We start from the raw sequence: 13,662 nt of genomic DNA on the forward strand, positions 1-13,662 counted from the left end.
TTCTTATTATTTTGAGCTGAATAAAATTATTTCTTAACTTTTTTGTTGCTGTTCTACATGTATATACACAAGTGATGTGCTTGTGTGTGTGTGTGTGTGTGTGTCTGTGTCTGTGTGCGCGCGTGCACGTGCTTGCATATATGTGGTTGCACATGTTTGTTCAGGTTTTGGATTACAGGAAAACTACAGCCTGAGTTTACTTGGGTGTTGAAGTCCTCATATTTTCAAGTTTTGCCCAGTGAGCCATCTCTCTAGCCACATCCTCTCTTGGCACTAGCCATTACCATAGTAGCTTGAGGCAGCTGCGTTGAAATCGTCCATGTTTGTGTCTATTTCACTGACAAAATTTCACACCGTGAAAGATCTGCTATAACACTGTAGATCCTCTAAGTAACCCTAATTGTTCAAACAATTCATTATTTCTAAAATGGGGAGAAAACAACTTGCAATTACCATTTCAGAGGTAAGTCCTTATTGAGAAAGGAATACGGCAGGAAGATTTCACAGCAGCAGAGATACTTGCTAGGAACGTCATGATTGTGTGAATCTGATAAGTGGCAGCCAATGAGAGAACATATCAGAATAAAAGGATGTAAATGTACACAAGTGAGAAAGCTGTCAGGAAACACTATAGCCTAGTTGACCAAAACTAAGAGGTGTGGCTAGTGAAAGAAAGTCGTGGAGGTTTGGTCTAGAACATGAGGAGGAAGAATACGTATTGGCAAATGAGAGAAACTGATCTGTCTTCAATAAAACAATGTTGGCCATTTATTGAACACTCTTTTATAATATATAATATTTTAATCACTTTAATTGTTTTCATAATTATTTACATAGGTACAATTATAAATTTGTTGTAAAAATAAGAAAGTTAAGGCAATTAGAGAATAAGTATTTATTCAACATAAAAGATCAAATTAGAAAAATCTAAGATTTAAAATTAGGAATTCCTGGGGTAAAGGTGGTGCAGAAATTGTGGGAGTGGCCAACCAATGACTTATCCAGCTTGAGACCCTTGCCATGAGAGTAACCCCATGCTGGAAATTGCCAGGATGGCCATGAGTCAGAGGCTGGATATCCCAGAGACCCACAATACAACCAAATACAAATGGGGGAAAAAGTCAATTAAATGATTGTTAATGATATTCTGTTGTACACACAAATTAGCATCTTGACTATTTGTCAACAGGAGAGGCTTCACCCAGCAACAGATGGAAACTGATGCAGACACACAGATAAACAGTAGGTGGAACTTGAGGCATCTCACAGAGGACAGGGGTGAATGATTGTAGGAGTCAGAGGGGTCAAGGATATAACGAAACCCACAGAATCAACCAACCTGAGCCTATAGGGACTCACAGAGACTGAACTGCTGACAAGAAAACCTACATTGGACTGATCTAGGACCTATGCATGCACATATGTTACAGTTATGTAGCTTGATCTTCTTATGGGACTCATAACAGTGAAAACAGGCTCTGTCACTGACTCTGTTTTCTCCCCATACTGGGTTGCCTTGTCTAGCCTTCATAGAAGAGGATGTGCCTAGTCTTACTGCAATTTGATATGCCATGCCTAGCTAGTATCCATCAAGCCAGGCCATTTTCTGAAGAGAAATGGAGGAGAAAGGGAAGGGGATGGGGAGAGGAAGGGCTAGAGAGGAGAGGAGAAGGAAGGAAAACTGAGGTCAGGATGTAAAAAATAAAATAAAGAGAAGAAAAACTAAGTATTGTGGTTGAGAAACATCTTTTAAAAGTCTGAGGATTAACTCTGTCTCATGCATGCTTCCCTCTGTATGTATGTATAGCACCTGTGTTGCTAGGTCTTCATATGGGACTCCTAACAAGGGAACAGGGACTGTCTCTGACTATACTGCCTCCCTTTGGATAGCTTTGCCCTAATTCAGCTGCCTTGTCTAGCCCCAACAGAAAAAGATGAGCCTAGTCTTAATGCAATTTGATATGCCAAGGCTGGTTGATATCCATAGGAGGCCTCTACTTTTCTGAGGGGAAGGGGACATGTGGGGGGGGGAGAAGAGGGAAGGAATGGGAGGAGAGGAAAAATGGCAAGATAAGGATGTAAAGCAAATTAATTAATTAACTAATTAATTAAAAGAAATGTATAGTAACCTTTTTTTTAAACCTGAGGACTATAAATTGGACAAATGAAGCCAGATGAGTTAATATAACTTTTGATTGTACATTTGATGTGTTGAGTAAAATCTAGAGACCCTATCAGGACCTATAATGAATGAAATTGATAGACTGGCCCTATCTTTAATAGTGTCAAAAGAATATACACATTGGGAAGACATATTATGCCTTAATATGTGACCTACTATTTCACCCCTTAAGAGTCCAGAAGTTGATAATAGTGTCAAGATTTAAAAAAATAAATTATCAAAGGGTTCTATATGTAGATAAAAATGGAAGATGCTTCTAATAAAATATATTTCTGGCAAAGCAAGGTGCAGTCATTTAACTATCAGTGAAAATATGTCTTAATATGCTCCAGAAACAGAGTGGTAAAAAGTGAACTTTAATATTACAGAGATTTGTAGGTATTATCTAGTTAATCATGTTATTCCTAATATCCTAAATTACTCTATATTCAAAACCATGTCATTCTGACAAATGTTAAGTTGAGAACATTCAGTTAAATATTGTGATTCTCCAATCATAATAATTACTAAGTGAACATACTCAACATACCAGGAAGAACATGAGGTTGAATATTATTTTTAAAGGTTTTTGTGATAGATAACATCAACAGATATTAGGTACTTCCTCCACCAAGTCCCAAACAAGATCTTTTGGGTATTTGCTAGTGTATATGAGTATTTGGGAAGAGAAGTATGCAGACTAAGAGAAATTGTCAGACTCTGGGTGCACTAATCTATGTAGATCTAGAATATCACTTTGATACATGGATCAATGGTACCTTATCCTATTACACTATATATGAGTGAATATACATAGTGACTAGTGAAATATCTATATTAAATATCTGAGTCACAGAATAAGCCTCATACACTTTATAAGAGTATAGCTCCCAACTGAGAACCTTTTGAATTCTTTCTTTAATAATAACCATACCATAATATCTCTGATGAGGACTCATATGTTAATGGCATAACTTGTTAAGAGAAAAAAACAGTATTTGACCTTTTCTATGTCTTGTCTCTTGTCAGCTTTGTGCAGTGTATCAGTTCAGTTCAGCTAGTAATTCCAGATTGGGCCAAAATCAGTTGTGTGGAAATGATGTTGATATCACCATTTTATAATAATAAATTAGTTTGTTCCATTATGCTTATTACTTCAAGAAGATACAATCTTATAAATACTAACTAAATTCAATTAACTTAGTGGTACTTTAAAGACACATGTAGACAAAGGGTTCAAAATGGATGCTCATGAAAATATGGAGGATTCAATGAACCCTCCATACATCAGTGTCTTTTTGCCAAAGTGAATCTCAACTTATCTTATATATATAAGCATACAACTAAGAAAGATACACTAAATTGGTGGTGATCCTCTTTTAACTTGACAGGAATACATGGTGTATTTTAGCATCTTGCTCTGAAATTCTATGTAATTCATCAGGTTGCCAGTTGTGAGTGGAATCCAATGAAATATACAATTGTTGTAGCTGCTGAGGGATTAGCAAGGGTATCATGTCTCTGAGCTCTAATGAATAACTACACCCATGAGCACTTGTAATGAGTACAGCTGATCTGGGTACATTACGGAGCCAACAGCAAGAACCTGAGAAAAAAATCATAACATACATTAATCATTGTCCTCTGAGGAAAAAAATAACTCTCACAAATAATTCCTGTCTTTAGAAATAGTTATAACTATCTTACTGTGTGTGATTTGATACATTGATACTCAGTCATGAGATGTCAAATGGTCACATTACATGACTTCTTCAATATTAGGTGCTATGGGATCACAAAATACTACAGGAGAAGTGTTCTCAACATTTATTCAAATAATGCTGATAAGTGAATGTTTTGCACCCACAAGTGAATCACATGAGAAGTCACTTTTTTTTTGTCTTTATTCTTATTGTGCTGTCTAGTCTCCTTCATGGGTTATCAGGAGACATACCCATTACTACTTCATTGAGAAACAAAACATTTTACCATGGTTATTTAAGTAGTAAATATTTAAAATTTTATTAATTAAATAGTAAATCCTTGGTTATTTAAATTTGTTAAGCTGTAAGATGAAAAAAAAACTCCCCACAAAACATATTACATCTGTTTTGTCAGAAATATTCAGAGATACATAGCAACTTTGGACTATCTTGGTAGCCTTTTTTATAGGTATGGAAGAATTCTCTACTCACTGGGAATCAGGCCCGGCGTGCTTTCTCATTGTCCTTAAAGATATGATGTATTCTTCAAATCGTCAGAAGATATGTGATATTTCAGAGCCAAACAGCATGGGTGTGTGAAGCAAGCAATAAAAGTGAACCTTTTTGCTAATAATATAGTCACTGCCATCTCACACTTCTGTTTTACCACTACCACTTGCTCTCTATTCTTTAACAGTTTGAGATTCAATATTTTTCCCCAATACTAATACACAATGACAGAATATTCTGTTCACTTAGTTTGTGGCTAGCCAGCCAAAGACTACAATGTCCAATTTCCCATTGTAACTATGTGTAGATACATAACTGAGTTTAATCAAAATGATACATTCAACTTACAAGCCAGATCTCAAGAGACATTCAAGAAAAAAGCTCAAAACTCATTCTCTCTGCACACACATCAGAGCTGGAATTTATAGATACAATGTACATTAGTTAGTCCTGGCATTTCAGACTCCAAAGAACCACAGAGAAACAAGACAGAACAAGATGGAAAGAACAGCTGGATAATCATTTGATACCAGGATACTGTCAAAATTCAAACCACCTGCCATGTCTAGTTTCAGATAAAAAAAAATTCACCTGAGCTACTGTATTTTCCAATTTCTTCCTGCTAGTAGAATATCTTGTTCTGTAACTAAACCAGCATCCAATGAGGAAGACTTTTAACCAAGAAAATAGAAGTGATCCTATTGCACTAAGAGGTAAGCTTGTCACACAGTCATTTTGGAGTTCATATGCTGTAGGCCAACTATATGAAAGGGAAAGTTGTTGTGTTTACTGGAGCAACGAATACATATTACAGTGAAATGCTGCAACTGCTATATTGTTGATACAAGAAAAGAGATTGTGCTTACAAAAGAGTGCATACAACAGGAAATTCTAAGTGAAAGAAACCAGACTGAGATAGATAAGCACTCTATGTCTCTTTGTTTTCTCTCGTATGTAAAATAGTATATTTATATGTAGGTGTGTGTGTGTGTGTGTGTGTGTGTGTGTGTGTGTGTGTGTGATGAAACTATGACTAAGTAAGGGAAGAAAGGAAATCAGCTCAAGAGGGCAACAGAGAGGTAGAAGGACAGTGAGAAAGGAGACAGTGAAACAAACAGGAACAATGTACAATGACACATGAATAAAAAAGCCATTAGGAATCTCATGATTTTGCTTGGTAACATAAAACACTAATGTTTAAAAGGACGTGTTTGGAAAGATCTTCATGCCCCAGACAGTGAGGGAAGGGTTACTCTCAGTTTTCCTGTGATGAGGAAGATCTGCACAGGCAAAAACCTTGCCATACTTTATATTATCGGCGGGCAGGTGAATTTAGAATGTCTGGTGTGATGGTCACATTTATGGATCAGCCTGACTGTACCATATGTTATTCAGATACCTTATAGAAAATTATTCTGAGTATCCCTATGAAAACTGTAAGATTAATATTTAATTATTGCACTGAGTGAACTTAGTTGCTTTCTCTAGTGTAGATGGTCCTGGCTATCCTCTAATTAAATTCTGATCTTTAAAAATGTTAAACATTGGCTTTCTTTGTAATAAGGAAGACTTGTTCCCACTTGAATATTCAAGATGGAAAACTGGTCTTAAGAGACATTGGATTCAGTCAGAAACAGCATTTCTTGATATCACTGGATTTTTAACTAATGCCTTTGTCACTGGATTGCCTGGATTTCAAAACGTCAGGGTTTCTAATTTGCTATTTGCAGATCCATAAATACTGCAGATTCATAATTGTGTGAACTCTTTACTTATTGTCTCTCCTCTCTCTTTCTTTCTCTCTCACTCTCTCACACACACACAAATACACACACACACACACACACACAGAGAGAGAGAGAGAGAGAGAGAGAGAGAGAGAGTTTATAAGTGTATTGATTCTTTTGTTCTCTGGGGAACACGGAACACTGTGGAGAAGAGAATAAATTATAAATGCCATTTATGCATTGTGCAAGTTGTAGATAAATACAATTATAAAAACTAATAATACATTCTTTGTTGATTTTAATCATATACTATCTTTTCTTCCCATTACCTCTGTCTCCACATATAATCTTGAACTTTCCAGAAACTCTCAACTTTTTGATTTTTATAAGAAGAAGAAAGCAAAAGGAATGAATATCACCCAGTGAAAGATGAATAAACCAGTGAGAATTTGGGGCTTTCTGAAAAGAACATACACTATTGTTTCTATAAGAAAGCTTTATAAGAAGAAGTATGAGCCTTTCTGCACATATCACTGTTCTATAGAAGTTTAAGAATGGAAGCAGGAAATATATAATTACAGACTGAACAAAGGCTGTGACAAATACATGAACTGCCTCATTCAAAGGTCCCCTGCCAGGGTTTCTTCCTGAATCACTGAGGCTTGACTTTTTTTAAAATTAGTCTCTTGTAACTATCTTTTATCTATAGTTCTATATGTCATTAAAGGTCTGAAAACAAGAAAGCCATTCCAGATTTCTGGAAGTTAAGTTTTGTGAGGAGCGGATGCTCATCTGTTTAAATGATGCAGCAGACAGAGCAGAATTGCGACTTGAGGAAGCATCTGTAGTGAGACATTCTGGACTCAACAGATGAATCCCAAATGGGAAACTTCTTGATTTGGTATTGTCTTCATTTAGAGCCCAGAAACAATGACAGCTATTGCTTCCGGGTGGGTGACAACAGCTTTCTCATATAACCACTTTTATGCTGTCAGTCATAGAATATAAATTTTAAACCTGTTTCGTTGGTACTGTGAGAGCTGTCTCTCTTAGATTTCTTTGAAGTTACCAATTGGGTTTGAACCAAAAGTACTTGGTTCTATTAAAAAGCCAGCTGTTTTAAAAATAACTCTAAGTTTTAGAAAGTTTTCTTTTGATATTTTATTTGATAATCAGTATATCCTACAGATATTTATTATCAATATTTCTCTAAATTTGAGTTAACATTAAAAGAGAGAATAGACTCAGAAATTAAAATAGATGGTATACCTCAAAGGCAGTGTATTTGCCTAGTATGTGCCAGGCCCTGGGTTCAATACAACCACAAGGGGGAAGAAGTGCAAAATTGATTAGAGCTTAGATAGTAGATATACTAACACTAACAAAAGGCTATAGAGATAGAAAAGAAGACCGATGGTAGAATATTTGAAATAACTAAGGAGGAACATTAAAAGTATAAAAATAACTGAGAAGGAAAGAATTATGATTAAAAATCTGCATCAAGAATGCAACAATAGAATTTGGAAAGGTTGCTGAGCAGTTAAAAACAGTTGTTTCTCTTCCAGAGGTTGCAGGCTCAATTCCCAAAACCATCATGTTGGTAACCAAGTATAACTCCACTCTCAGGAGATTCAACACCATCTTCGGGTATCCACAGGCACTGCATATACATCGTACATTGGCATACGTGCACACAAAACATCCCATACACCTACAAACGAAGATTTTTACAAACTAAAGAAAGTCAGGGTAGCCATGTACAGTATTGCACTTCTCTCTCTCAGTATCAATGAGGCAGAAAAAGAAGTAAGACAAACGACATTGAACCTTTAAAGTGCACACGAGAGTGCATTTCTCAAGATAACAACAACACTTCAGCAATCAGTGCTACAAATGGTCTACAAGGGTGCTCAGTGAATATCACTAACTTATAAGGAAATCAAAAACCTAACCAAAATCATCACTTGTGCTATTGTACAATGCTGTGGGACTGTGAAGCCTGTTGGTAGCTTTGTAAGAGTTAAGGTAAAAGGGTTGCCTCCTGAACTTAGACATAAGAGTGGACAGTACAAGTATCAGGGGCTGTATAAATATCAGGGGCTAAAAACTCTTTCTGGTGGTTAAAAAGATGTTTCCAGGCCTGTTTCCTGTGGAAATGGTATGTGTAAAAGTAACTTATATCTGCCTGATGTAATTGTCATCTCAAGGCTTACTGATACATAAGGTCATCCTTTTCTAGTTCTTTTTGAACTCTGGCTGGCTGGTCCAACTCAGCTGTTCTGGCTCAAATGCCTCTCTAAGATGACTGACTCAATCCGCCTTCTCTCAACTTCTCACTATTGCTCTGCTTGGCTTCAAACTAACTCTGGCAATTTGTTCTAGTGTTCTGGCTCCTTGTTCTCTGGCTCCAACTGCCTCTCCTGACCTGCCCTGAATTGGATGAACATAACTCCACTGCACTGGTTCACTGAGCTGAACTCAGTTTCATTCTACTCAGTCAACTGCCCCTCTAATTAGACATAACTTTCAAACATGGCAGCTTCCTTCTACAAGCTAACGTTCCCTTCATTGTTTAGGATTAAAGGTGTGCACTAACAGTGTGTTTAATTCCAGCCAGGGGTATTAAAGGTGAGTCATTATAGCTGGAGCACACAGGCCTATAAGGTCTTTGGATGTCAACCCTTCCCAGAGCAGCCATGCTGCTGGATGAAAAATGCTCTGCAAGTAAGGCCAAAGAAAAATTTTCAATTTTGCTTTCTGGTTTTAGATGGAGAGATGCGGGCAGGTACATAAACAGTGTACAAGAGGTCAGTGAGGAGGAGGAGGAAAGGGATGTTATAGTACGAAAACAGTAATAAATATAAGGGGTCCAGAAATCATGTGAAAAAGTTAAACTAGACAGCTAAGCTAGTCAGTCTGATGAGACCATAGAAATGATCCCCTCTTTAAGGAAGTATTTACTCACTATATGAGTTTAAACATTAATGTTACTAATAAGTCTCTTCTGAGTCTATTTCTCTACTTTCTCTGATCATCAGAGGAAATTCAGAGACATAATTTTGTTGTCGAAATGAGGTAAGGATAGTTGACTCACAGTTCAAATTCTTGGGAACCGAGAGTTCATTGCCATTCTCATTAGAATTCACAACAATTGTGCATGTTTTCTGAAACACGGAGCTGAAGAATGTTATAGCTAGAATTCACCTTGCAAGAATGTTGAATTTGTTACTTTTCATTTAAATTAAGGTTTTAAAGGGGGTCAGGCAAGATATAAACACAGGAATTCTAATTGAAAAACACTGCAGAGGGGGGAAAGAAAAAGATGTTCTCTTCCAAATACATTTCAGAAGTAGACCACATAAAGCATGTGGTTCAAGGAGACATTGCTAAACCCACACAAATAATTTGGCAACAAAAAAATCTGAATTATGTGTATTTGATTAAATCTATCTTAGTAGAATAATATAATTAGATGCTTCATGACTAAGTAAAGCATAGCATTCATTGCCTTAAAAATAACAGTTCTCGCTTTTCTTGTGGAATAAAACAGGCTGGTTATCCACATACATCAGCATGGGCCTGGGAGACAAAGAAACTCTTATGTTTGACTTCTTTGACATTTCATTTAAAAAGTCACATTCGTAACTAAAGTCACTGTGGCAAATCCACAAATCAGAGCAAGGGTCAAAGTAAATAATAAGAACAAACTACACAGAAGGATAGGGGGAAAAAACGGATAGGAAAAAATTGTCTAGATTTGGGACATTCTTAAAGCCCATTACTGGTCTTAGTACATCTCTCAATGATAAAGAATTAATTAATAGAAAAGTTCATTTCAAATCTGATGCCTGAGACAAATATTTAAGTAAATGATTGCACTTGGGGGATCTACATGTATCTAAGTTAGGGTTTTATTGCTGTGAAGAGACATTGCATGAATGACCATAGCAACTCTTACAAAAGAAACCATTTAATTGGGGATGGCTAACAGTTCAGAGGTTTAGTCCATTATCATCATTTTGAGAAGCATGATGGCACACAGGCAGACATGGTGCTGGAGAAGGAGCTGAGAGTTCTACATCTGTATTCACAGGCAATAGGAAGAGAACCTGTGAGCCACTGGCTTGAGCATCTGAGGCCTCAAAGCCCATCCGAGTGACAAACGCCCTCCAACAAGGCCACATCTAACAGTGCCACTCAGTGTGAGCCTATGGGGGCCATTCTGTTTCAAATCACCACAAGGAGCCTCTGCCTCTCAATTAGGCAAGGAAAATTATATGCTATCCATTTATCATTCACACACTAAAAATGTATTCATCTCCATTTTTGCATTTCCTCCCATGGTCCCTAATGAAAGCCACCTTCTGATATTTAGACCTAGGTTTTAAATCCTCCCTCTCCCCACTTCAAATATCCAAGACCTAGTAATGTGATTTTAGGAAGAAAAATACGAGAAAAGTAATGTAGCATCATATCCTTATAAAAATTGATGACTTCTGTTTTAATGGCTTTTCTTCTTTTCTTCACCCCTCACTCTTGAAGGAAGCTAATCCCAGGTTTCAACAGTCTTATGAACAGGTCAATGGGACATGAAAATGAATCTCTAACCAACAGGGTATTAGGGTCTGAGAACTGTCAATAGTCATAAAAATGATTGTAAAAATTGACCCTCTACCATCAGAATGTAAGTGACTATACCCACAACCAAGAGCACACGTGACAGCTTTGAAGTCATCTCAAAACAAAAGACAATAGGTAACACGACTTGACCCATCAGAAACAGTAAAGAGGACATGTTTTGTGGTTTAAATTGTAATGTTTGAGGGCAATTTAGAATATAATACTAAATGATAATGCATCTATACATTATCATTGTTAAAATTATTTTTTGTGTAAAGAAGGCAGTTTTACTCCTTTTTAGTTATTTGATACCAAGCACAGTACACCTGTCAACTCATTACATCTGTCTAGTAACACCAGGAGGTAGAATCACTTTGTGAGTTATTTCTTTATTTATAAAACATGTCATAATAATTAAACCACAAAATCACAGCCAAGTAGAATAAAAAGTATCCCGGGCACTATACATTTATGATCTCTGAGGCACTTCATGATATGAACAAGTGTTCCTTTTTCTTAGAAAAATTCATTTGGGGGCTGGTAAGATGGATCAGTGGTTAAGAGGGTGAAGGGAAGGTGAGAAAAAGAAAAATTCATTTGGGCATATTGTAAAATAAAAGAAAAAAATTAAATCATATTTCAGGAAAAAACAATACAATGAAACAAGAGACCAAGATGCCTACAGACTTAATACACTTGCACAGAAGTGTTCTGTAGTTTGGCTCTTGAGCCTGAGTTAACTGGGTCATTTTGGTTTTGGTTTTGGTTGAGTTTTTTTTTTTTTTTTTTTTTTTTTTTTCCTACAAAGGTGTGAGTTTCATTCAGAGAATGAAAGGAGTTCATTGACAATTTTCTAAGAAATTCTTATGTTTTGCCTTCTGTTTCTGTGATTAATACCATGACCAGGGGGCAGGGGACAACTTTGCAAAAAAAGAATCTATTTGGCTTATACTTTTAGAGCACAATACATCATGGCAGGGAAAAAAAGGGTAGATGCACAATCAGGAACTGAAGCAGAAAGCATAAAGAAATGATGCTTACTGGCTCATGCTCAGTTCGCATTGTTAACAGTCCAGGCTCACGTGTCTAGGGATAGAACTGCCCACAGTGGGGGTAGTTTTGCCTACATCATTACCCATCAAGACAATTTCTTAGAGACATAGCCACAGGGCAATTTAACCTGGGAAGTTCCCCCAATTAAAATTCCCTCTTAGCTGGGCAGTGGTGGTGCACACCTTTAATCCCAGCACTTGGGGGGCAGAGACAGGCGGATTTCTGAGTTTGAGGCCAGCCTGGTCTACAGAGTGAGTTCCAGGACAGCCAGGACTACATAGAGAAACCCTGTCTCGAAAAACCAAAAAAAAAAAAAAAAAAAAAAAAAAAAAATCCCTCTTCCCAGGTGTCTATATGAGGTATCAAGTTGAAATAAAAACTAACCAGCTCAGAAATGCTGTGGTCTTTCTCAGAGGAGGGAATGTCATTCAATAAATATATCAGTGTTGGGGGAGCCAGGAGAAGAAATAATGAAAAACTGAGACATGATCATTGCATCCCAGTCCACAAGGCTCAAGCATGAAACATCACACTTTCCTTACTAAGAAAAGCTTGGGTATAGGAAAAAGCTCACATCACAAACACAGTGAAAAATAATATTTTGCTAGTGTTAAAAAAAACACTGTAGAAAACCATACAAGTGAGGGATACATCACCTTAACATAATCACTAATATTTGCCTGCTAGAAATATGGAAATTATGTTTACTATTTGGAACTTACAGAGAAATATTTCAAAGAAGCCTTGGTAATACACCTTTTCATTTTCTTCAGACTCTGATGTATTTTTTTTATACATTCAAGGCCTTTAATCATCAGATTTTCTAATGTGATCCCATACAGAAGTCACATACTCATTGTTTATACTAAGAAAAGTAGGAAACATGCTATGAGACAACAAATGGAATAGTAGAATAAAATAATAAAAGATAATAAGAAGCAGGGGGAGAATCAAGATGTGGGGAGGAAGGCCCTGCTGTTAGGACGAGCTCTTGCTTGCTTTCTACTACAGTCAAATGCCATGACCCCAAACAACTTGGGGGAGAAGTAGATTTGTTTGGCTCAAAAAACTTGGGGGAGAAGGTTTATTTGGCTCAACATCCATGTCACAGGAGATCACTGGGAAGTCAGAGAAGGAAGAACTGAAGCACAGACCAGAGAAATGTTGTTTGCTGGCTTCCTCCCAACGACTTGCTCAGCTATCTTTCTTACATAGTTCAAGCCTCAGTGTCCAGGGACGCCACTGCTTACAGCAGGCTGGGTCCACCATCATTAATCAACAATTAAGAAATGCCTCACACATTTGCTTACAGAGTAATCTAATAGGGGCAATTCCTCAGTTGAGAGTCCCTCTTCCCAGGTATGTCAAGCTAACAACTGAAGATAACGTTTTCTTTTCTTATTGTGATGCTGTAGATAAAATGCATGACTTTGCGTGTGCTGGGCAATAACTGAAGCAACCAAACTTAGATTCCCAGCAATATATTGTTTCGTGTCAATAAAAGTTTTATTTCATTGCATCAGCATCATAAATAACTCATATCTTCAAATAGCCCTACATCTTGCAAAGTACACTTATATTTCTTTTAAATTATCGTGTAAGTTGTGAAGTATTATTGCCTATTTGCCAAGTGAGAAATGAAACTCTAAAGAATGACATGGATGATCTAGAATATTGTGCTAAGTAAAATAAACCAGCACAACGAACACAAATTACACACAATTTCACTTATATGGAGAATCTGAAATAGCTAGTCTCCTGGAAGCACACTATAGAAGGCTATGATGGTTGAGAAGAAAGGGAACTAATGATGATCAATTGCACATATAATTTCAAATAGAAGGAATATCAAGAGACCTATTGTAAAACATGATGATCACAGTTAACT

The sequence above is a fragment of the Arvicanthis niloticus genome, chromosome 16 (assembly GCF_011762505.2).
Source record: "Arvicanthis niloticus isolate mArvNil1 chromosome 16, mArvNil1.pat.X, whole genome shotgun sequence".
In the NCBI taxonomy this organism is placed as follows: Eukaryota; Metazoa; Chordata; class Mammalia; order Rodentia; family Muridae; genus Arvicanthis; species Arvicanthis niloticus.